The sequence below is a fragment of the Pseudorasbora parva genome, chromosome 8 (assembly GCF_024679245.1).
Source record: "Pseudorasbora parva isolate DD20220531a chromosome 8, ASM2467924v1, whole genome shotgun sequence".
Classification (NCBI taxonomy): Eukaryota; Metazoa; Chordata; class Actinopteri; order Cypriniformes; family Gobionidae; genus Pseudorasbora; species Pseudorasbora parva.
This window is the reverse complement of record NC_090179.1, coordinates 34,830,704-34,857,147: the sequence shown is the minus strand read 5'-3', so window position 1 is coordinate 34,857,147 and position 26,444 is coordinate 34,830,704. Positions and strand designations below refer to the sequence as shown.

Genomic DNA, 26,444 nt, shown 5'->3' with positions numbered 1-26,444 from the left:
CGGAGTAACGTAGCCCTCAATCACACTGCAGTGTTTTTGAGAGCTGCCGCCTCCTCCACCCCACGCACAGAGTACAATACTCAAACTCCGATACAGGAAGAATAAAAGCTCCTGACGGGTGGAGGAAAGCAAATAAACGTCGCTTCCTGAGGCTGGCCACTCTACTGAAATATTCTCCAGGCATCAGTGCTATCTGAAGCCTTGTTAAAAGCTTTTCGTAGTGTGGTTTTGTCTGACAGCTTATCACAAATCTCGGCCCGAGTCCGACTGGAGGACTTTTTTTTTTTTTTTTTTTTTTGTGGCTTACGTTGGCTTACATTGTTGCAGCCATTTAAATAGTTCAGTTTTGTTTTTAATGTCAAACTAGTTATATTTTGTTTTGTTTATTTGTTAAGTTAATTTAGAAAAAAAAAAACGTTTAGAGCAATTTTCTCTTTGTTAAATTTACGTTTTATTTTTTTAAGTGCCGACCAAGCGACCAGCGGCCGACAGTGAGTTAACCACGTTTAATCAATTTAGCCTCTCAAATTCAACTCTTAGCTTTTCTTGCCTATAATAAAATCCATAGATATAAAACACTTCAAGCATCACAATGTTAATTAATTTAACCTACTATAATATTACCTCCACAGTAAAAGGCATTTTTGACGAGCTGAGGCAGGAGATTTCATTTACGGCCATTTGCGTTGGCTTGCTTTACTCATTTGCAGCGATGTGTGTTGCAGTAGCACCATCATTTCTAGCCTATCTGACTACAACATAACACGCTCTCACACACATTTATTTTTTAACCATTTGCCAGGAGTAAAATTTACACATGTGGTTTAAACAACCAGATACATTTACACTTGTCTGGTTTTGTCTGAAATGTGTTTAGGTATGATGTGAAAATTGACCCGAAACCCGGCCCTGTAGGGGCGAAAAAAAAGTCGGTCTTTCGAATCAGCTTTGACTCTAAAAGACTTGGAGTTAAGCTTTTCTCTGCTTAAGCTTTTAAGAATAGTCATTCTTAAGAAGGGAAGATGTGTTCTGAGTTTTACCCGACCGAATACAGTGAAAGTTTAATCTGTCAACTAGCTCTGTTTCACCTTCGTTGCTCTGGTTGGTTGTAGCGCTATATCCAATTGCGTGCAAAGGGAGTTTGGAAGACGACCGTTTATCCCGCCCCTCGGATTGAGCCCTGTCAATGTAAAGTTTCGAGACCAAACATCTTGATTTGGGTCTGGCTTGTCAGGCTAGTATTCTGCTGTTTGCACAATAAAATAAATACGTGAAAAAAGTATTTTTAACAGGTCACAGGCACTTGTCAGTTGTATTTTTATGTAATGCCAATTCAGTGTTATAATCTTACCAGTTAACGGTTAATAATCGATTAATTAGCATCGGTTGTGAAAATGAACCAAAATGAGCATCCCTACTTCAGGACTGTTGATGAATCTTCCAAAAGGTCCTTTACATGCGGCAGCAGCACATTCAACCGCACGAGGCTGCCAACATATGTGCCTGACTTTAAATGAGCGCTCCTAAACATGGATATTGGCCGATGGCAATATATTATTAAATTACAAATATTGGCTGAACGATATATTGGTCAACCTCTAGTTACCAGTAATTTCAGGCCAGTTAATTGATTCATTGAATTAAAGGGTTAGTTCACCCAAAAATGAAACTATGAAAGCGTCGACAATACATTTTTGTCCAAAATGTTTGACTTTATTCAGCATTGTCTTCTCTTCCGTGTTCCTCAAATAAAGAATCAAACGGTCATGATTCAAGATTTCGGATCACGTGTCAAACTGGCAAACTGCTGAAATCACGTGACATTGGCGATATAAATCACGAATAAATCTGCTGATTTGCAACCGTTTGATTCTTTATTTGAGGTCTGAAAACAAACGTGGAAGAAAATACAATGCTGAATAAAGTAGTATTTTTTGTTATTTTTGGACCAAAATGTATTGTTGACGCTTCGAAAGAGTTTAACTAACCAACTGATGTCACATATTGACTACTTTGATGACGTTTTCATTACCTTCTGGACGAGGACAGCAAGTGGACATACACTTACATTCAAAGGACAGAAAGGCTTCGGACTAAATATAAAATATCTTAAACTGTGTTCTGAGGATGAACAGAGGTCTTACGGGTGTGGAACGAGATTGGGGAGAGTCATTAATAAAAGAAATTTCATTTTTGGGTGAACTAACCCTTTAAGCTCCGAAGCTTCAGGAAGAAGTGTTTTGAAATTGGCCGATCACTATATAGGCCATTATTTATGTTTTTTTTAGGTCAAAAACTATTGTCATCGCTTCATGTGAGAGAGGCTTTGTATCGACGTCTTTAGTGCCTTTTTTGGGTCTTGAGAGAGGAAATTACATTGTGGCCAATGGAGGCTTTTCTGAGCCATCGGATTTCAATAAAAATATCTTAATTTTTGTTCAGAAGATGAACAGAGGTCTTATGGGTCTGAAATGGCATGAGGGTGAGTAATTAATGACAGAATTTTAATTTTGGGGTGAACTAACCCTTTCATTTATATTGTCGATCCATTAAAGACATTTGGTTTTCTGCGATATATTTAAGATTGTTGTTGCAAATTGTAAGTCCACGTCATGCAAACTGGGTACACCAGTTCAGTACACCATGCTGGGTACAACCAATCAAAACTTCCCCATTGGTCCCAACATGCATTGTGGTATGAATAAATTATGCGTCTGAATTGTGACAAATTTTCTTTAAATTCTTACTATTTGCTGTTACTTTTGCTGTTTTGTTCTGATGTTTTTGTAGCTTGATTTATGTTCAGATTTGATCTGTTTATCAGATTTTTTTCACCATTGTAAAAAGATTTTTGTCACCATTGTAGAGATTCATATGCAGATTAAAATAAAAAATTATATTAGCACAATAGTGAAGATTCTAGTATTATTAATATTTCAAAACTATTAATAACTGCTTTGACATCCAAAGCATTGGACTCTGCACAAGATCAGGAATTCTGCCTATACATGATGATGTTATTATTGTCATCTATGAATAAACAACACCACTTGATGATATTTTCTCTTGGCTTTTTGTTACTTCACATAGATGTCTCACAAACACAAAGCAGCCAGAGAAACACTAATATTACATTATCAAGGGTCAAGAGCCCAACTAAAGCAAACACTTATCTCCATCATGGTGACTTCCAACAAAACTATTATTTTCATTAAAACAGAAATAAAGTCAATCTGGTTATAAGTTAGTTCACATATTATTGTTAGGTTTAGTAACAAATTTTTACTTACCGAATTTAAGATTGCACACAACGAAAAAGTCTCCATCTTAATTTGAATCAGCAACAAGCAACAGATGAGGCGAAAAGGATCGCCTTTTGGAAATGTCCTCCAATCAGTGAATTCGTTCTCTTGTTGCTAGACAGAACTCCTTGCATGGCCAATCACATCAAAGCAAGACCAGAGTGAACTATTTTAATTACTCATGATTTTGAGTTCATACAACTTGAAATCTTAAGTTTATGTTTTTTGTTGGTAATAAGTTATACTAACTTATATGTCTGAGTTTTTAGACTAAACTAGTAATATTTAGTCGTTTACTTGATTTGTTTAAGTAAAGACAACATTAGGGTTTACAGTGTATGGTTTCGGGAAACAGACTGGTTGAACTATGCTGATAATGACAGAACTTGCGACCATAATTGGCTAACATTGGTTTTGGGAAACGCAGCCCAGGATTGTTGTTGGTCATCCTATTTACAATATCGAGCTGAATCTTCCACAGGTTACTAAGAAAAGCTTCTTTTACCGCAAGTATTTTCCCTCCTCTGCTTAAATGCCATTAAAGCCTCTCTTTCATAAAGCGGGCTCTCTTATCTGAACAACTTTATGCCTGTTACGGGGAACCTATATCTACTGGTTATCAACTGCAGCCCATCTGCTGCCTGGAACCAAAATAAATGAGAAAGAATGGACATTTTTCAAATGCTGTGCTGTTCATTATGAGTGCTTTTAGCGTGACCTATTTGAAGGAATTGCTGTATAAGTTAGTGCAGAACTTTTAAGCTGAGAACAAAATCATGAGCCTTGGCAAGAGCACTGCATTTATTGCGGCAGTTTATGAAGAGAATTAGTCAGAGCGCAACACAGCAGTGCATATCAACAGAGATTTACCTTTGTAAATACTGCTTTGTCAAGCTATTCACACATGATCTGTCCACCGTTGTCAGATAGGATTTTTTATGCCATGTTGAGACGACACAATATTTTTGTCTGTTATGAGAGTCAGATCATGTTATTTTGACTGCTAAATTCTTCTTGTGTCATGGACACAGTCAGACGACCCATTGCTTCCCAATTAACCATCGCTAGGCAGAACTAGCGACTGACTTCACAAGAGCATAAACAAACAATGGTTGTACTAGCATAATGCTAATTCCAGTACTAGCCTAATGCTAATTCGAACACTGCGTGTGCCAGAAGGGTTGCAGCTTTTGTATATTTTGTGCTTGCTGTTTAATAATCAGTTGAAGCTTGAAACAGCTCATGCAGTAATGGAAATAATCTCAAACTCTGTCATGGAAACAATTTAATAATCAACTAATAAGAATGTATACCTGTAAAATATTATGCTGTTGCCACCTTGGATCAGCGGTTTAGAAAACGGACCCTGTTTTTGGGACAATATGCAATGTAATAAAAAAGAATATTTTCATAAGAATCTCATATTTCATAAGAATATCTAGACTGTATGTTGCCAGAGAAAATGTATATAAAATCTTTGCTAGAAGGTTTTCTAAAATGGTTATTCATATTCATAAACGTGGGTTAGTGACTAATCTTGAGTATTCTGGTTTTGAGAATTCACACTGTAAATTGGGAGGTCAGTAACACCGATTGGATGAATATGCAACATTTATTTTATTTTTTTAAACTTGTTGATTTGCAAAACTGTTGCCATGTAAATCCACACGGGCTGTTTTCAGCATGCTGTCACCACCCTACATTTTCATGTTTCTGTCAGATTCTGAAACTCATCATGTGAAACACATCATCACAACACATCATTTGGAAGCTTCTGCCACTGCACAACATTCATGAATATTTAATGAGGTAAGCAAGCACTGTTTAGTTCATTAGATTGGTTTTCGTTTGCTAAACAACTTTCTGTAACATTCTAGCACTGTCATTTATGATCTATATAAGGCTAAAAGTGTTCATAATTTCACTTTCTTTTTTTATTACAATTTATACTAGTATTATTATTGTGCTATGCTGCAAACCTGCTTATGTCACTAATGTTCAAATAGCTACTTACTGTAGATATTATTTTAGCAAACATACAGACAATGCGGCTCTGTTCCGATATGTTCTCTAAAAACTCTTCGTTTCCAAAAGGTGCTCATCACAGTGATGCCAAAGAAGAACCATTCTAGGTTCCCAAAAGAACCTTTCTGTGTACAGTCCTTAAAGTTCCCCTAGTATGCTTTTTTTTCTGATACCTTTCATGTAGTGTGTAATATAGCTGTTTGTGAATTTAAAAGGTTCAATTCTGAACTGCCTGAAACAAGTTGTCAGTAATTCCAGTCTTACTTCCTGCATGAACCTGCGTAGATTTGTAACAAATTTGTTAATAATGCCAGCCTATGGTCTTATGCCTATGACTGTGAACAACATCTACTTTGAGCACACCTCAAGCTCTGTATTTCTAGCCGAGGTCTGGAATAGTTTGGTTCATGTTATCAATATGTCAAGAAGAACTGCTTTCTGTGCTGCCAAAGCAAATCCACTTTATGTGCACTTCCAAGTGATGAGGATTTAGGCTGGAATTAATATGGTAAAACCAACTCCATTTTCATCAGGGCGTTTTAAATGGCCGTTTACGCTTTGTTAGACCAGTGACAACAGTCTGGCCAATCAGAACAGAGTTGGCTCTCAGAAAGGAGGGGTTTAGAGAGATCAAATCCTTTTTACCAGACACTGAGAAAAGAGGTTGCTGCAATGCACAGTGTTTTGCTAAAAAGTATACACACCCCTTGCAGAATCTGAGTAATTTTAACAAAATAAAAATCTTATTTTCTATTTAGTACTATCCTGAAAAAGATATTAAACATGAAAAATGTTTACAGTCGACAAGACAGAAATACCCTTGTCTGTCTTGAGCAGTATATTGTGAGACAATCCAAGCGTTTTCTGATTCTGGATGCATGTATGCATGGGCGTCAGAAGCAAAAACATAATAATACTGATGTGGGTGGGTCCCTATCCAAGAAAATTTTTACTGGAGTAAATGCCATTTACATTAAGTACAAATATACCTCCTTGTTTACTTAACTTCTGCTTAGGCCAGACTCAATTACGGGAAACACTAAATCATGTAAACTGACATTAGTGTATGGGACGCAATTCGATCCGAGGTTCGAATCCACCTTTTGCTAACTCACTCTGTCCCTTTTCCCCATCACATATCAGATCGGACAAGCATTTGTTTTCAATAAATATAAAGAAAATATTACAAAAGTGGAAATTAGGCATCTATCATGTTTAATAACAAGTGTTTATCGGTTAGGGGTAGGTAAACATACATGCACTGAATTAGAGACAATAAAAGTGAGTGGGTCCAATATCATTGGTCGTAAAAAGTGGGTGGGTTTTGTCCCAAAAAATGCTATGGTTTCGCTGCCCCATGCATGTAGCTATGTATGTGTGTATTGTAGTACACCTCCAAAACAAAAATAGGAACCTTTAAAATAGCATAATAGTGACACTTTAATAATCTAAATAATCATTTACCACTATAAAGAACCTTTTTTTCCAGTGGAAAGGTTCTTCATGGAAGCATAAATGCCAATGAAGGAACCTAATTTTAAAGAGTGTATCTCCCACTTTTCACCGATCAGTCAATTCCTGATTGATCATCCAACATTTTTTTATAGCTGAATTTCCTGAACATCCCATTTCATCCACCCCAAGTACCCCCTTGTAAGCTGAAAAGCATCTATCTTTTCAATAGCAACTGGTAAATCAAATTTTACATGTACAATATGCCAGTGACATATATAGCCTACTCGTGATTGCTTTAAACGCAGCGCACTGACATCGGGACACGCATGCGAATGCACACATCCAGAAACACACACTGAGATGACACAAGCAGAAGCACGTTCACAAACCTTCATCCTCACCCACTGTGTGGTATTGACCCGGCCTCTAATGGACTAGTTTGGAGGGAGGGCCACGTCTCCACGGAACACTTAGAGAAAAACCGAACTCCACGCACGAGTCACAGCAGAGCAGCTCAGCCGAGGCCTGAAGTGTGGGTGGGCACGATAAAGCCGGAATATCTAAGTCAAGCTGGGATCATTATCCCAGCTTAATGCACTCTCTGTTTGGCTTGGTGTGCTCCCACTTTTATTTCCTTCGAGAGGCTTGAGTGCCGTGTTTACTCGCCAATTACTGCTGCTCCCTATCGTTAGAGGATGGATCCTCTCAATTATATATTTTCTCTCATTTCATAAAGAGTGAAATGTAAATGACGTGTGCCTGGATGCATATTGTGTGCTGAGTTAAGCGCAGTCTCTTCGAATCAAAGCAGTTTGGCATCTGAAATCACAATCCGAGCCCACGTTCAGTCGTACGGCAACCCCCACTGAGAGTGTTCGTGCGATTTCCAGACTATGCCAGTTGGGCGTGAGCACATGTTCCAGAGACAATGTTAGATTTAGCATTGTCGAGTGGGCTGAATGCAGCTTGGAGACCCTGTGAAATGTAAATCGGAATTTAGTCTGTGTCTGTTAGCTTTAAGGCCATTTATGAGTTCTGTAAGTTGATAAAAATGAACTTTAACCAGAGATAAACATTTAAAATGAACAGTCTCTCTCATATTGGAAGACAATCAGTCCATCCGCACATATTCCTCTTGCAGTTATCCATCCATCCATCCATCCATCCATCCATCCATCCATCCATCCATCCATCCATCCATCCATCATCCATCCATCCATCCATCCATCCATCCATCCATCCATCCCTTGTTAACTCTTTCCCCACCAAACACAGAATTTTACGTTATTTTTAAGAATGCATCCAGGCCAAAAACTGAATTTTCCAGGTTTTCGTGTTTTTACTGTTAGACGCTAGGGGGCGCTATTATGCATCTGATCATCACTCTGAATCTGATCTGGATACAGTCCTTCACAAAAATGTGATTTTCTCAGCTTTTTGTTTAAAATGTTTCTTTTTAATACATAAATTAAAAAAAACTTACCCATATTCATGTTCAGTGTTGATGATAAAGGAATGCAAGAAGCTAGAATAAAACATTTTGGGCCCACTTTATATTAGGTGGCCTTAAGTACTATACTATGTACTTACATCAAAAAATAAGTACAATGTACTTACTGTGTTCAAATTGTATTGCAAAACGCCTTTACTGATATTGAGGTGGGATACGGTTTGGGTTAGGGAAGTGAGGTGGATGGGTAAGTTTACGGGTAGGGTTAAGTGTAAGGGAAGTCCAAACTGTGTAATTACAAATGTAATTACAGAAATTAATTACAGATGTAATTACATGCAGGTATTTTTTTAAATGCAAGTACAATGTAAAAACATGTATGTACACAATAAGTGCATTGTATGAAATTATTAATTAAAATGTTACTACATAGTAGTTAAGGCCACCTACTATAAAGTGTGTTTAAAGTTCTACCAGAAAGACTCAGGGAGAAATATATTGACGATAGTGCATTTATTAACAGCTCAGCAAGCTGATAGTGTACAGAGTCATTTTGGCGTAGAACCCATCCGAAGAGCATAATCCGAGGGTCTCGGATCTGCAATTCCTGCCTGAAGACGAGGGCAGGGGCGCAGCCGACCCCCTGGCAGGGTATGGACAGGGCCATCCTGGTGGTGGTGGGGAGGATGGGGGTAATCGTCACTTCAGTATCTGCGAACTCAAACATGTGTAAGTACAGAGCCTTTATACCGTGAGCATGAGAATATCATTGGATTAGAGTGAAGGCATTAAGTGACGTAGTAATTGAGTCTTCCCAGCAGAACTTATGCTAAAGCTTTCATTTCTTTTTTGTTTTTTGTTTAAAAGACTGTTAAATTTAATTAAACAATTCAATTTAGGTCAAAATGGTCAAAAACCCTGGCGATGTCTGGCAACTTTTTTTTTTTTTTTTTAAGCTGACGGGGAAAGAGTTATGGTCATCAAAATAAATGTGTGATACTTACCTGAAAGTTGCTCGAGGATGAAATCCATCCTGAAATTTGTCTCAATTGTGGTAAAATAAATAAATAAACAGTGTTCACCCAGCCTAAGTTGCCAGGGCTTTTCTGAAATAAAATTTCACTTTAAAGCTAAAGAGAGGAACTAATGGGAATTAACGACCATTGTCAACAAAATACCAATCTGAGGCAGCCATTAATACATAAGTGCTGCGGTGGGTAATGGAACGATCAGCCGGTGCCGTGACACCTCACAAGAATATTGGACACAGCTCTTTGCTTCTCTGTCTTTTTAACCTCACGCTGGGGCTCAACTGAGCGGGCAGATAACACAGACTCACTGAGGACAGGCCAAAAGTGAGTCAGAGTCCTGACAAAGACACGCCTGTTCTCCCCAGGCAGCTGGGCTCATTCTGATGATGCACTGAGGAGAGAAACGGCCATGTACATAGACACTAATCTGCGCCCTGTGTCATACTCGATAGAGGGAGGGGGAGCTCTGTGATCTAAAGCTGGTATGATGAGAGGATATTGCATTGTTAAGCTGAGCTTCTGCCCTATTCGCTTCGGAGTCAGCACATATTCCTCTTGCAGGAGACGTATACATCTTTTGCATGTGTACGATCAATGATGGCACATATTTTAGATTGTGCAATATGATCGCGTATTTCCTCCATAATTCGAAACAGAATAGGACGTTTCATCTGTATATACAAATGTGTGTTTGTACATGTTTTTCTATCCCAGTGGGGACTTCAGCCTGAATGCACACTGACTCATGGTAACTTGTGTCACCCTGGGGATCTAAATTGAGGTCTCCATGAGGAAACAAGCTTATAAATCAGAGTTGTTGTTTTTTTTGTTTTTTTTTATGTAATAAGGCAGAAAAGTGTGTGTGTGTTAGAACATATATTTATTGGCATTCTGTCCACCACAACAATCTCTCATAAGACCTTGAATTGAAAGTTTACAACATGTAGGAAGATATAAATAACAACGGTGTGAAACAGTCAGTTTCAGTCAATCTCATATCAATCTTGAGTACCTTTAGAGTAGTATTGCATCCTTCATATCTCTGAAAAGTCTTTAGTTTTATTTTATTTATAAAAGAAAGATAGGCTGCACTGAGTCTTTCCAGAAAAACAAAACAAAACAAACAAAAAACATAGCGGTTGGAGGCATATCGTGTGGGCGGAGCTGAAGAAGGACGAGCTCGCGCAGCTATTGTGTTGAGAGTGTCTGAAAGCTCTGACATCCTTAATCATGGAGAAAAACAAACAAAAAAAACATGATCCTAAATTAACCATTGTGATCAATCAGATTTATCCATACATATATGATCCAGAATCAGATCTAGTGCAAGTTTACATAGAAAAACATTGGAATGGTATAGCGCATTTGAATGAACGAGTCGATAGCTATCAACACGAAGACATTTGAAGCAGTTTTACTCACCGCCTGCTTCCAACATACAACCGTTAAACTTAATCGCTGGAACCGCTACATCTTTCAGCATTAGACGAGCTACAAATCCGGAGTTGAACTATACCTTTTTTATAAACCATCGTCGCCGAAAAGCAGGGGAAAAAAACAAAACCACTTCCGTTCCTGCTATGGCAAAACAAACTCCATCCACTGTCCCATTAACACTGGGTTCTCTGGGAAGCTGTAAAGGGTTGTCTTGCCTTGACAACAAAAAACACACTTCTTTGGTGACATTGTTGATTTTGTGAAGTCCTGTGACTGCAGCCCTAAAGCGTTTTCTCTCTCACTCTAGTGCCCTTCCGGGAGAAGATCCCATACAAGGACATTCCACCTCATCTGACGTCATATTGACCCATACAAAAAAAAATCTGACACTTATGAGAAATCGGAAGGACGATTTTTGGCACAGAAATACTCCTACATCAAAAGTCCAAATTATTTATTTATGTATTTATTTATTTATTATTTTTTTTGTCCATGTTTAGTCTTTAACAGTGTAAAAAATCTCAGTATGAATGAAACAGCATTTCAAATACTTGGTCAGCTCCACTTGTATAGATCTGCTATGGGTAATTCATGTATTGTACAGCAGCAGTACCTCTATAGGTTGTGCATTAAAATCATTTAATGCATGGCTAGCCGTGGATTATCCCTTACATATTTCCCTTACATATCAAGAAGGATGTGGCCGATCTCACGCCACATCCTTCTTGACCACATCCATCATTAAGAGAAAGTGACAATAATATGTGATTGTGTTTAGTACTTGCTCTCTGCAGTAAATCAATAAGCCATTTCAAGTTTTGCAGATTATAATTATTATTGGAATTATTATTTATTTTTTTATTTTTTCGGAGGTAGCTATGTCATTGCATATCAGACATTGCCACCTTGTGGAATAAAGGTGAATTGCGCCCTATTTTGTCATAGATTCATTTATCATTGTGTAAAAATAAATAAATAAATAAATAAATAAATAAATAAATATATATATATATATATATATATATATATATATATATATATATATATATATATATATATATATATATATATATATATATATATATATATATATATATATACGTACAATCTTACACACTTCAGGTCGTTAGCGACCCTATACAATTTTGACAACAACAACAACAAAAAAAAAACTAGTGGAAAAACAAGCATTTAATTATAATTCTATTATTTTTTATGTCTAACTTTAAAAAAAAAAATGAATAAGGAGGAGGGTAGAGAATGATGTCTCGGGTCCCTAACGACATTTAAGAGTTAATTTCATGGTGACTTTAATGTTATACACACAAAATATTTTATTTTATATGCACTGTGCCATACATTTTCATGACAAGCAATCACAATATTGCATAATGTGGTTCTATTTGAGTCATCAGATTAATTAATCATGAAAATAGTCACAATGCAAAACATCTTAATGGTCCTAAAATATGACACATGACTCATTATTTCGTCAGATTTTCTTAACAAACAAGCTCACAATTTTACATAACTCCTACAGTCAGTTCACCCTGAAAGAAGTAATTAAAATGGTGCAATCACCAGAAAAAAGAACAGAAAAGAAAAAAAAGTGCTGGTTTATGCAGCATTTGTTTGTGCAATGGCATGAATTTACAGTATAACACAGAATACACTCTAATTGTGCCAACTGTCCAGTGAGACAAAGAAAACCCCCAGCAATGCAAAGAGGCAGACGTTACTGTAAAAGAAACACTTGAAATAATAACAAGGATTTGTTTCCAAAGAAAATGGAGCTAAATATATTGCGCATGGCAGCTATTACCAAGAGTGATGGTAGGAACGTTCAAACAGCGTGACACTTCTAGGTCGTTATTAATGTCCTCGCTCTTGCCGCATTATATATATTTTTTTGTTCCATTTGTTTTCTGAGTTGGAAAAAAGGGGGGGTGCAAATCTGCTGTCTAGCTCATGTTTTTGTCCTGGAAATGCATTGGCCTTCTTGTCCCAAGAGGCGAAAAATCCAGACAGACATGCTTTGTGTCTAGTATAAATGTCCCTCCTCCCTTTCTCCTTTCGCAGGTGGATGGAGCTTCAGAATCGGCAATGCTGTCAGTCCTGGCTCTGAGCGGCAGATACTCTCATGTTCCTGGGCCGATGCCTCGAGTCTCTGCTCTCTGCCAGCCTGTCCACATGTAGCAGCCCGAGTCTACAGATATACTCAGAGCTAACGCTGCCAGTGGAGCCTTCATGAGCATCTCCAGCCATTGTACGCTTCTCAGATAGAGGTACGCTTCAAATCACACTTCAGTGAGGTGCACTGTAAACCCGAATACGTTGGCAATACTCAAACAATTGAGGTAATTTAAAGTTTAAACAAGCAGAATTCTTAGCTTTGTATGTTGTACTCATGCATTTTTTATAGCGCTTGCCTTGAAATATTTAAAGGTCCCGTTCTTCGTGTGTTTTCGAAGCTTTGATTATGTTTACAGTGTGTAATATAACATGAGTTTGCATGTAAAAAAACACCGTATTTTTCACACAATTGACTTATCTGTACAGCGCTGTTTCCTCTGTCCTAAAAGCGGCCTGATGATTTCCTTGTTCTATGAAGTCCCTCCTTCAGAAACACTTAACGAGTTCTGATTGGGCCAGCACTTCCCATGTTGTGATTGGACAGCAGCTTAGCGCACTTTGCCCGGAAAGGTCCCGCCTCTTACCATAACGGGGAGATGCAAGCGCTGAATGCGCGCTCTTCTCCCATAGACAGTAAAAGAAATGGACAGAGCGTTCCCATAGACTTCAATGGCGGAAAATGAGGCCAATCAGAGGCACTCACTTCCTGATGGCCGAGCGAACTGCACAGCCTCAGACTGAGCTTGACGACGTAGATGTAACTTAAGCAACCTGTCTGACAGTTGTAGGTCTTCTAGTAGTTGTGGAAAGTAAAATCTGAATCACGTTGTTTAAATGTTTTGTCCCGTTGCTTTTGACACACTATCGGCTTCTCCCCATTCTTCCCCCTTGACTTTATCGGACTTTATGTTTCCACGTCCCCCCGACTGCCTCATAGACAGTAAAAGATTGTTTCTGAGCGTCTCCTCCTGTCTATACGGTAATTTCTCAACTGTGCGACAACGAAATGTGCAATTGTTAGCCTATTTTTACAAAAACAGCTTCTACGGGGAGACTGTGTAAGATACAAGGTAATGGGGCCTTTTATGCATTGCCGTGTTTCTTTATAAATAAACAATGGACAAATGGAGTCTTTAAACGCCTCAGATGTAAAGTTATTCACTGTCAAAGTGACTCAAAAATGAATGGGAGTCAATGGGATGCTAACAGCAGGTGATGGCTTGGAAATGGCCGCCCCTATGGGTGGAACGCTTTCCAAGTGCTAGATTACCCCCTTGTCTTCTCCACGTGGGAGAGCAACAAGACCACGCCCCCTATTTTGTGTGTACTTGTGGGCGGAGGGTTAGTCAACGAATGGTTCTAGTGACGTCATTCCTGCAAGGAAGTGCAGGGGTGTCGTCCAAACCGGCCGTTAGCTGTAGGCTTTGAAAGGGAACTTCTGTTAAATAAAATATATATTAAAGTATAAATAAAGCATTATTTTTGCTCTAACAGCAACATTTCACACTAACTAAAGTTTGAAAGATGGAATCGCGAAGAACGGGACCTTTAAGTAAGCTAATTCATACATTTAACTTGACTGCACGGCTTTAGCTATCTAAATCAATAAACGCCACCTTGCTAATTGGTTACGCATTGCTTTGGTAGCATAGCACTTGCTGAACAATTACGGCAATTTAATACATTTAACATGTATCTGTTCTCAAATTACGTTCAAATGCCACTCGTCACCATGACGAATTAGACAACATAACACAAACTCTTCTAAAAAAACTAGCATAACAATACATTAAACATACTAAGGGCCCTATTTTAACGATAGTGCATGGTGAAGGTTCACTTAGGATGTGTCCGAATCCTCTTTTTATAGTTTAACAATGGAAAAAAAAAAACTGTCAGCACTCCTGGCACATGGTCCAAAATGGCTGTAGTCTCTTAATGAGTCATAGGTGTTTTTTGGGGCGTAATGTGCAATAAACCAGTCAGTCTCATCTCCCATTTCCTAAAAAAAAAAAAGCCAGATGCGCTTGAGAATGCTCGCTTGACTGAATGCTTCTCCAAAGAGATGTTTGTATGCTAGTGCCAACAATGTGCCTGAACTCACCTCGTTTTCAGACTAGCACGCCCATGGGTGAACCGATGGGCGCAAGTGCATTTGCTATTTAAACGACGCAGCGCTGGATGTAAAAATGATTACTGCGTCGGGCTGAAACTAGCAAAAAACACTTGCATCTTGCCTGGTGTGGCATTGTTGTGACAAAGCATGCTGGGAAATCCCAGCGCAGTGTCAGTTAAATTTAAGCTTGTCTAAATTAAAAGAAACAAGTTCATAAAACTCAAAATAATGAAACAATTCAGATTACTTAAAATGTGTCAGTTTTGTAAACTCATAAAAAAAAAGAAAGTTCTAACAACTTATTTGCTTGCAAGTTGTTTAATTTGAGGTGGCTCTAACTACTCAAACCAATCATTTATTTATTTTGTTTTAGGATTTACAGTGTTCAACCACCCAATTGTGCTCCCCCAATTCTGTCATCATTTACTCTCAAACTCGCCTGAATTTTTCTTCCTTTGAATACGATAAAAGATGTTTGGCACAATGTTCTCGCTGGTCTTTTATGAATAGTGAACACAGACTGCCAAGCACCATACATCTTTAAAGCTGTTCATATGACTTGTGCGCTCTATTTGAAGTCTTCCGAAGCCAAACAAAGTGAAATTTAGAGTTATTTATAGCAGGCCTTCCCTTATGCTCATTTTTGAATATACAGAAATGTGAATTCAATTTCAGAGCTGCGATGGAGACGTGTGAATAATACGTCTCAGTCTTTTCCTCAAACAGCTATCAAATGGTGTCCAAAAGACATGAAATATCGAGATGAATTGTAGGGATAACCTTTATGGTGCTTTAGTCATTAATGGAAAAGAGCAGCATCAACATTCTTCTAAATGTTTCTTTTTGATCTGTGGAAGAAAGCAAGTCATGTGTCATGTTATTTTTATTTTTGGTTGAACTGTCCCCTTACAAAGTCCTAGATATGAAATGTACTTAAAAAAACAAAAATCAAAAATCAGTGGAGATTTTGATGTTGGCAGCTGTCATGCCATAACTTGATGAGACTCTGAGAGAGGAATCTTTATGAATATTCTTTGAGACAAAGCAAGAAAAATTATATTTTTTGACAGTTTACTCAAATTTTGTTTATAGTAAGAACAGTAAAAACGTTTATTATTATTATTATTATTATTATTATTATTATAATGCAAGTTTTAAGTAATGTAAATTTATATTTAAAATCAAAAGTTCCATACTCTATATTAATAATAATAATTAACAAAAATAAAGCACTGGTTTCAACATTGATGATAATGTTTCTTGAGCAGCAAAATGGCATATAAGAATGATTTGTGAAGAATCATGTGACACTGAAGACTGGGGTAATGATGCTGAAAATTCAAAGGAATACATTGCATTTAAAAAAAAAAAAGGAAAAAAGAAAATTAATATTATAGTTTTGAAATTAGCTTAAAGATAGTAACATCTATGGTTTGGAATCAGATTCTTGTTTTTGGACGTATGTTTCAGCCTGGACTTTTATTTTAGATTTGATTTTATACATTACAAAATGCAGCAGGCATTATTATGTAAACCATGTACTGTACCAGATGTAAACAGCGCTATCTGAACAAACCAATCTGATTTCATTATTTGCGAAATGACAGTGCCAGTCAGTCCGAAAGATTAGAAAACATATCAGAACTCGATCTACCTGAATGTTTATTCTCATCTTTTATTACTTCATATCCAAAAATGACAGATCTGTGATTCAAAACACATCAATGTCAAGCACTGCTTTTTATTGTCTAATCATCTGGATATGACATGTTTACATAATCAAGTTGTAAGAAACACCAACCTCTTCACGCATGATTCAATTTAGATGTTACTTGGTGTATAATGCTGTGTTTGAGTGGCAGTTTAATGGACAAAAAGACAAAGATATACTGTTAGAGTTTACTTTTTCATTAAAATAGGAACATGTAAGCTAATAAAAAAATTTTCTCCTCGGCTCATGGGGCATATGCTTATACTTAATGGTTTCCATCTTTTACATTTGCATCTTATAGAACAGGCATGCATTATATTCATCTGAAACTGCTAACTAATTTTAATATTTTTGTTATATTGTATCCTCCCACATCTTTATTTTGCCACAGTCATTAGTCATAACTCATACTTTGTGGCATAGAGATGAATATTTTTACAGTTACAATTGTATAAGGGAAAGAAACACAGTATACACATCATATTCCACTGTCTTCTTGCTGCCTAGCATGCGTGAAAAAAGCTCAAAAAAAGTCACAGCTATGGTCAGAGGTCAACTAAAGGGAAAACATTAAATACAGAAGTATGTATGTTCCTCCTGGAGAACAGGCCTGCCACGGTCTAGTGCATACCCTACCTGGCCTAATTCAACGTGACGGGTTCTTTAAAGCTCCAGAAACATGATGCTTTCAGAGTTGACTGGAAAGGCTCTCAATAGTCCGAATTTCAGTGGCAGCTGACTCTAAATGTCACATCAATAGTCCGAGACATCATTTTTCTTTCTCACCGAAACGTGAAACCGGTGCAGGTGCCCTGAATGCATCGGATGTATGAAGTCACCTAAATGGTGCTGTCAATGTTCCATAGAGCTGTTGATTTTGTTTGCTTGTCCTTAAATTGTCTTGCATAGGACAGAACTTCAGATGCAATTTGTGATGTTTTGTGAGTTAAGCCCCAAACACCACATTATGTGTTTTTCAGGTTTAAAATGTGTGGCGTACCACACTGTTTTTTGTTGTTGTTTTTTTTTTTTTTTTTTTTTTTTTGGTTGGCATTGTTTAATTTAGAAAAGAGCAATGTTGCTAGGAAACCCCCGAATCAACTGTTCTGTCAGTCTAATCAAGGTAATGTCGCCACAACAGAAGGCCCACCTCTCCATTCATTTGATTGGAAAATACAAAATGTTTTGTTTTGTTTTTTGTTTTGTTTTGACATTTTTTTCAGTTTGTTTTTGCTTGTTTCCCCCTTAGTTTAGTTTAGTTTAGTTTAGTTTAGCTTAGTTTAGTTTAGTTTAGTTTAGTTTAGTTTAGTTTAGTTTAGTTTAGTTTAGTTTAGTTTAGTTTAGTTTAGTTTAGTTTAGTTTAGAACATTTTTTTTCAGTTTGTTTTTGCTTGTTTCCCCCTTAGTTTAGTTTAGTTTAGTTTAGTTTAGTTTAGTTTAGTTTAGTTTAGTTTAGTTTAGTTTAGTTTAGTTTAGTTTAGTTTAGTTTAGTTTAGTTTAGTTTAGTTTAGTTGTTTGGTTTAGTTTAGAACATTTTTTTTTCTGTTTGTTTTTGCTTGTTTCCCCCTTAGTTTAGTTTAGTTTAGCTTAGTTTAGTTTAGTTTAGTTTAGTTTAGTTTAGTTTAGTTTAGTTTAGTTTAGTTTAGTTTAGTTTAGTTTAGTTTAGAACATTTTTTTCAGTTTGTTTTTGCTTGTTTCCCCCTTAGTTTAGTTTAGTTTAGTTTAGTTTAGTTTAGTTTAGTTTAGTTTAGTTTAGTTTAGTTTAGTTTAGTTTAGTTTAGTTTAGTTTAGTTGTTTAGTTTAGTTTAGTTTAGAACATTTTTTTTTCAGTTTGTTTTTGCTTGTTTCCCCCTTAGTTTAGTTTAGTTTAGTTTAGTTTAGTTTAGTTTAGTTTAGTTTAGTTTAGTTTAGTTTAGTTTAGTTTAGTTTAGTTTAGTTTAGTTTAGTTTAGAACATTTTTTTCAGTTTGTTTTTGCTTGTTTCCCCCTTAGTTTAGTTTAGTTTAGTTTAGTTTAGTTTAGTTTAGTTTAGTTTAGTTTAGTTTAGTTTAGTTTAGTTTAGTTTAGTTTAGTTTAGTTTAGTTTAGAAAAAAAATCAGTTTGTTTTTGCTTGTTTCCCTCTTTGTTTAGTTTTTTGTTTTGACCCGAAACATATGGTTTTGTTTAGTTTAATTTAGTTTAGTTTTTTTCACCTTTGGCCTAAGAAACTGAAGACCTTACAAAAGGATGATATTATTTTTTTATTTTATTTTTTTTATTTGTTTTTTTGGTATGTTTGCTTTCTTTGCTTTCAAGTCACCTTTATTTATAGTGCTTTTTACAATGCAGATAGTTTCAAAGCAGCGTCACAATGGTAACAGGAAAAAAATGCAACATAATTTAATAGAAAGTAATATAGGTAAATATTTTGTGCTTTGTGTTTCGTGTTTTTTTTTTTTTTTTTTTTGCCTTCGTTCTTAGACATTAAAGAACCAGGACATATGTATTAGTTTAATTTAGTTTTGGCTCGACTTTGACCTGAGACACTGAAGACCTTACAAAGGACAAGTGAGTTGGATTTTTTTTTTTTTTTTTGCTTTGTTGTTTTTTTTTTTTTTTTTTTTGTCTTACACACATCTATATGTGTGAAACAAGACAAGTTAGGGCAGCAACAGCTGATATAACCCACCATTAGTGCCTTATCACAGTGTGGGCAGAATGAATAGCAGTGGGGGACTGAAAGGTTGTCTATGCTAACCAGCAGTAATGTGTCAAGACCACATCTGTCTGGCTGACCTCATTCAGCTATGGAGCTTCACATGCTCGCCCAGACACTACGGAAGAGTGTAGATGATGACAGTATCTGGAGAGGGTGGGCGGCAGAGCGTTTCAGGGTCATTTAGGCTGTAGAGCAGGGAGCTGACTGATATTATATGTTCACTGACTGAGAGAGGTTATCTTAGAACCGAGCAGGATTCAAACCCAGTCGCTTCTCTGCCAAGTTTATTTTCCTGGGGGTACCCAGGCGGCGCTGCGCTAATTAAAGCAAACCTCAGCAGAACGCCCAGCAGAATTTAGTCATTCAAGGGCACCGAATTTTAATGCGCTGGTTACATTTTCCTAATGTTGAATCTCACTATGAAACTAACACGTCGTGAAGATTTAGACAAACCGAGAGGACAACGACTGAATGCCGGAGTATGTTTATAGGGCAGGATTAAGCATCTTATGATGGATTATTGACTTGAAAAATACATCTTGAGTTCAAGACCTAGAAAAATAAATCACACAAACTGGGTCAGATTAAATTATCTCAGCATTTTTGATGAAGCCGTTGAGTTGATATAATTATCAGTCGGTATAGAGGCTTGTTGTTTGAGCGCACTTATATAAGTGATCAATCATAACAATGATGCGCTTCATGCAGCGATTTTCTCACTGTGCGAAACCTCTTGAACTCATTTGACAGTGATTTCAAAATGGAGTTTGAATAGACAGGTTTTAAGACTGATGCATTAGTATAAATCACTTTGGCTAGAACACATATCCCATTCAGGCAATTTGTTATGTCTGTCCAATAAAAAACTCATATCAGTTTAGGAAGAGTACCTTTGAAAGGCATTAGTGGACTAAATTGACTGGTGTTCATTCAGGGGCGCTGTACACATTTGTACGCAATATATGTGGCGGTCCTGCATCATTTGGTGGCTTTTGCCAGACAAGACTTTAATGAGACTTAGTTGATTAATAGCCTTCAAATCTTCTTTGAAAAAGTTTTATAGGGCATAAATCATAAGTCTTCCCTTTAAATTAACTCACAAAAAATAGTTAACTTACAGCTACAATATGTTTTATAACTACCTGGATTAGTCATGAATTACAATAGGAATACGTGCTAATAAAGCATTTATTAACACACCAAGTAACTAGTATTATATGGCTAAATATTATGGCTAAATATTATGTATAAATGTACATTTAAAATAGAAGTAGGCAGTAGGAATCTAGACGTACCCTAGCGGCAGCAAATCTAATCTGCCGGGTGTGTCGTCTTAGCAACCCTCAATACACTTCTGAGCTGTAAATGCCAAACTCTGGTCGAGCCAATCACATTGTGTATAGAGTCGGTGGGCTGGGCTTAACATAATGACGGCAGAGTTGCGCTTGTGTGCTTCTAGTAAACACCGAAACTGGCGAACGGCGGTCTTTCAAATCAGCTTTGGCCACGACTCTGGAAGACTTGGAGTTAAGTTTTAATCTTTAAACTAGCTCTGCTTAACCTTCGTTGCTCTTGTTGTTTGTTGCTCTATCCTATCGCGTGCAGAGGGAGTTTAAAAGACAACCGTTTATCCCGCCCCTCTGATTGAGCCCTGTCAATGGAGAGTTTCCAGACCAAACATCTTGATAGGTCTGGCTTGTCAGGCTACATTTAAATAGTTTATTTATCATTTTACACTTTCTAAATTACCTTATGAACCACTGACAACTCCTAATTAACCATTATCATATCATATCATATCATATCATATCATATCATATCATATCATATCATATCATATCATATCATATCATATCATATCATATCATATCATATCATATCATATATCATATATCATATATCATATATCATATATCATATCATATCATATCATATCATATCATATCATATCATTAATAAAGTATGACAATGTAATTAATAAACACATATAGATATGCTTATTAATCAAGTATAAAGCATTTAGCTGTATTTAAAAACTGCGGTAACACTTTAGTATGGGGGATATATATTCACTATTAACTATGTCTTTTGCCTCAATAAACTCCTAATTTACTGCTTATTAATAGTTAGTAAGGTAGTTTTTATAGCATTTAAGTTTATGTATTGGGTAGAGTCAGGTCATGCCGAATAAGTCATTAATATGTGCTTTATAAGTAATAATTAACAGTCAATATCCTACACTGTAAAATAAAAATAAAAAAATAAAAAAAAATAAAAAGTTTTTCAACCAGTTTTTTGTTGGTTTAACTTAAAAAAAGTAAATAACCTGGTTGCCTTAAAATGTTTAGTTTATTGAAATTAAAATTGAGTTAATACAATGAAGGAAATTTGTTTAATAAATAGAAACTCAAAATATTTTTGTTTTTGAACCACATAAAAAATTTGATAAATCATACAAATAGCACTATTTGACGTTTCGCTGTGTCATCAGAAATAAAACACATAATTACCCAATATGCTTACAAAATATTTTAATAATATTTTAATAAAGGTTGTCAAATCTCAAAAAAATAAATAATTGTATTTACTCAAAATTTTAATTTCAATGAACTCAAAATTTTAAGGCAACCAGGTAACTTTTTTGCTAATAATTTTTTACAGTATAGTAATATGCATGCTAATAAGCAACTAGTTAATAGTTAATAACTGAAACTTAAAATAAAGGGTTACTAAAACTGCTTGTTAATGTCTATTATTGCTTTATAAATTACTAATTAACTATACTAATGCTTAAATAATGATTGATAGCATTATAAAGCATTATCAACATATATATATATATATATATATATATATATATATATATATATATATATATATATATATATATATATATATTTATTTATTTTTTAAATAGTTATATAATTGTAATAGTCTTAAGACATATGCATGTCCCTTCTGATGAGGTAGCCTAATGCCCTGCTTACATGGCTATAAACATCAGTGATTTGCTTTTTTTGTTTAGGGAAAGATTACTGCGTTAGAAGAAGGACGGTTTGGGGTTTAAATCAGCGTGGGCTGTGGAGTGTTGAATTACTGTCTCAAGAGCTGATAAGATCTTATTTGTGTGTTTGTGTGAGCAATGAAGTTTGACCTCCATGTTTAATGGCTGAGCAAATGCATGACTCTAATAGTTTAGTTTCCATTGCTAACACTATACATCGTCATGCCCATGTGATCATGTTCGTACTGCATTAATGTACTTTATTACATTAACCTAATGTGTAATCACAAGCTGTTCCACAAAAACAAGTACGTATATTGCATATATTGTGCGCAAAAAGTGTGACCAGCTTTATTTCACTGTTTAATGTATTGTGTATTAGGTTTATTTAACAATGATGGAGTTGCAGATCACACGGTCACAGCATTTATTGTTTAGTTGAAAAGTATGGAATCGTATAATCGCAACAAAGAAGTGATTTGAAGGGCAGAATGAGGAATGAAAGCTGTAAACTTCCTTTATAAATATGATTTTGCTGATTTTGTTTGGCGGTAATGATGTCAAATTGCAAATCGTGTGTTCAGTGGCAGTTTTAGGTTTGTTTTCTAGTCTAAATAGCCTCTGTCTTTATTTTGCTATTCAGAATAGTGAGCTGAGGGAACAAGTTAGACATCAATGACAGAAAAATGAGGGCACATTAAATGTGCAGTAAACAGGATGTGGAATATCACTCCAAAACAAATGAAAATAACCATATTTTAGGCCACTTCAGGCCAATTGTATTACCAAGTTGCATTTTTTTTTATTATTATTATTTGTTGCAAGGCCACAGGAAAGGGATTTGCAAATTCGTACATATACAGTCAAACCACAATTTATTCAGACACATTATCGCAGTTTAAGCACTATAGTTTAGAAAATGGTAATAAAATATGACAAGAACTCAGAGTTAAACTGTGTCAGAGGAAATGAATCTCGATAATATCAGATAACTGTGATAATAAGGTATGTAATTGATTACAATCAACCAATATATTGTGACTGGAATATATTGTGATGCTGTTGTCGTGACCAAAATCTTTGGACATACCGTTTAAATTCCTTATGAATACTTCCGGCATTTCCTTCACCTGGTTTGATGTTAACGTTTTGTGTTTAGGGTGATGTAAAAGACAACTTGAAATCCAATTTGAGCATTCAGAGTGTCCGGACTGAGATGTATCTGTAACAAATATGATTGGAATGTCATTTCATACTACCTCCAAATGTGGCTTGAATCAGATTTGGAAAAAATCCATCTGAATAATATCTGGATATGCAAAAAAATCTGTTTTATGCTGGCAAGCTAAACATATCACATCTTTATCTGATCTTTATCTAAGGCTATTTTGCATAGAGACCTCAGTCTGAATGGTCATACTGGAAATCATTCAAAGTTGTGCAATTCCAGTCCTGGATGGCACTGTCCTGCAGAGTTTAGCTCCAGCCCTGATCAAACTCGCCTGCCCGTAGCCTTCTAGTAATACTGAAGTCAATGATTAGCTGGTGCAGGTGTGTTTGATTAGGGTTGGAGCTAAACTCTGCAGTACAGTGGCCCTCCAAGGACCAGAATTGCCCACAGCGGGTTTGCACAGCAGATAAGCTAACAAATAAAGAGAGAGAGATAGAGAGAGAGAGAGAGAGAGAGAGAGAGAGAGAGAGAGAGAGAGAGAGAGAGAGAGAGAGAGAGAGAGAGAGAGAGAGAGAGAGAGAGAGAGAGAGAGAAAACAACTTAAACAGCACTAGGTAACTTTTCAACCTTCATAATATATTTTCAAGACTCTTGTGATGATACATCGACTTACAATAGGTTGAATGACACGTCTGCCATAGTCTGACGGGGTCTGTATCGTTTTTAATCATACTTTTAAACTTCGGGTTTCGGGTAGTAACCCCGAGAAAAAAAAGAACTACAAAATTCGACTGCTTTACGGCATATACGTCACTTCCACCAACACACACACTTCCTTAAATTCAGACATGCAAGCCCAACTTTGTTCGTCGGATAATATAGTCATGTCCGAAGCAGCAGAGACAAATAAGAAAGAAAAGGTTTTGTTGGAGGAAAGCAATAAGAGGAAATGAAAAAGTGATGTGATTAAAGGCAGGACGAGGATCAACATGTGACCAGCGTTTGCTCGTCGGCGTGAGCTGAAGGAGGCGTGCCCGACCGATGCTGTCCTGCTTGTAATGGTGATTACCTACCACTCAAACATTGAATTGAAGTATCATATAGATTCTGTAAAACGGTAACCAATAGACTACTATAATGACGCTGGCTTGTAAACGTGAGCATCGTGATTATTTGGCGTTTGAAAAAAATAAAACCCATGAAATTATATTCATATGACATGCTGAAACATATGCCACTGACTGTAACGTTACCTGGGATGAAGAGATTTCACACGCGACGCCAGAAGAACTCCTTTTGCAGTGTTCAGGGGAACTGTTAGTGCTGCACGACCCGTGGCGCCGCTTTTATGAAGTTATTTGGCCCGCACCACACCACTGTATATATTTTTACAACCTGCCGCGCACCCGCGACCATTAAATAGACATACGGGGTCTGCGGGTTATGAGCCGACCCACGCATCACTAGTTCAGGGCTATCAGGGTTGTCATGTCAACAAATGCACGCGCGATGGCATCCCCTGTTGTAGGATGACAGCTCTTACGACAGTAGTTGCGGACATTATTTTTTCCAAACTGTAGGGGGACCCCGAGAGCAAAAGTAGCCAAGTGCGGCTTTAAGGCTACCTAGATAAAATGTACAAACTCAAATGTCAATTGTTCTAAAAAAATGTATATATATTTTTTTTTTTTGGAGTGTCTATTCACATTAGGTCCAAAAAGCACAGCTTGTTGACAGAGGCTCTTTACACTAACTCCGCACGCTGACATCTGGTGGAGCCAGACAAAATTATGGAAGATGCTGGATTGTCATGAATAACAACTATGTAAGAAGTGCGGCAGAAAAATGACTCAAATCAACCCGAGTTTGAATCTGCTCTCTTTTTACTCCCTTTCCAGTGTCGTATCAGATCACTACAGCATTTACTTTCAATTAAAATGAAGAAAATAATGGAAAAGTTGAAAGAAAGTGTCTAATATGTGTTTAATAATAAAGTATTAATGCTGGGTGTAGGAAGTTTTATTCTAGCTTCATGCATTCTGTTTTTTATACACACTTGAATATGGGTAAGTTTCATTAATAAAAGCAACATTTTGAACAAAAAGCTGAGAAAAAAACGTTTTTGTGAAAGAACAGATCAGGTTCAGAGTGAGGATCAAACATAGATTTAGTAGATCGAGTCCATCACTACCCCAATTCAGTAATATTAGGCAGTTTTGATTTATATGATGTTTAATTTTGATGATCATGTTATTTTGCATATGCATTACATGTGATCGCTTGTTTTACTGCATCTTCCTAATGTGTGTTTTCATATTAAGTACTCAAGAAGACACATGAAGACACCCCCCCCCCCCCCATGTTTTTGGCAGGGAAGCGTTTTCTCACAAATAACGGAAAATTTTGCGCTTGGCGGGGAAAGAGTTAATGTGCAACAATAATGTGGTGCAAATAGCATCTGCTACTATTTATAAGTATAAAAAGCATCTAACTACTACACTGTAAAAAAATTTGGTTGGTTTTTGCTGGTTTAACTTAAAAAAGTAAGTAACCTGGTTGCCTTAAAATTTTGAGTTTATTGAAATTAAAAATTTGAGTTGATACAATGAAGGAAATTTGTTTAATAAATAGAAACTCAAAATATTTTTGTATCTGATCCACATCAAACATTTGATAAATCATTTTATCAAGCACTATTTGGCATGTTTCACTGCATCATCAGAAATAAAACACACAATTACCCAATATGCTTACAAAATCTTTTAATAATATTTTAATAAAGGTTGTTGAATCTCAAAAAAAAATTGTGATTGTATTAACTCAAAATTTTAATTTCAATGAACTCAAAATTTTAAGGCAATCAGGTAACTTTTTTTCTAAAAAATTTTTACAGTGTACGTACACTTATTGAAA

The 26,444-nt window shown here is 36.2% G+C and overlaps 1 protein-coding gene across 4 annotated transcripts in view; it reads left to right on the top strand.

Moving 5' to 3' along the window:
* zgc:172282 (leucine-rich repeat and fibronectin type III domain-containing protein 1-like protein) overlaps positions 1-26,444 on the top strand; it is a 164,788-nt gene that overhangs the window by 59,878 nt on the left and 78,466 nt on the right. For 3 of the 4 annotated variants that reach the window (XM_067451012.1, XM_067451009.1, XM_067451010.1), the window contains one exon: positions 12,780-12,985. The exons of the other annotated variant lie outside the window; for it this stretch is intronic. The gene's annotated coding sequence lies outside the window, so the exon portion shown is untranslated. The remainder of the gene's footprint in view (positions 1-12,779; positions 12,986-26,444) is intronic. 4 annotated transcript variants of the gene reach the window in all.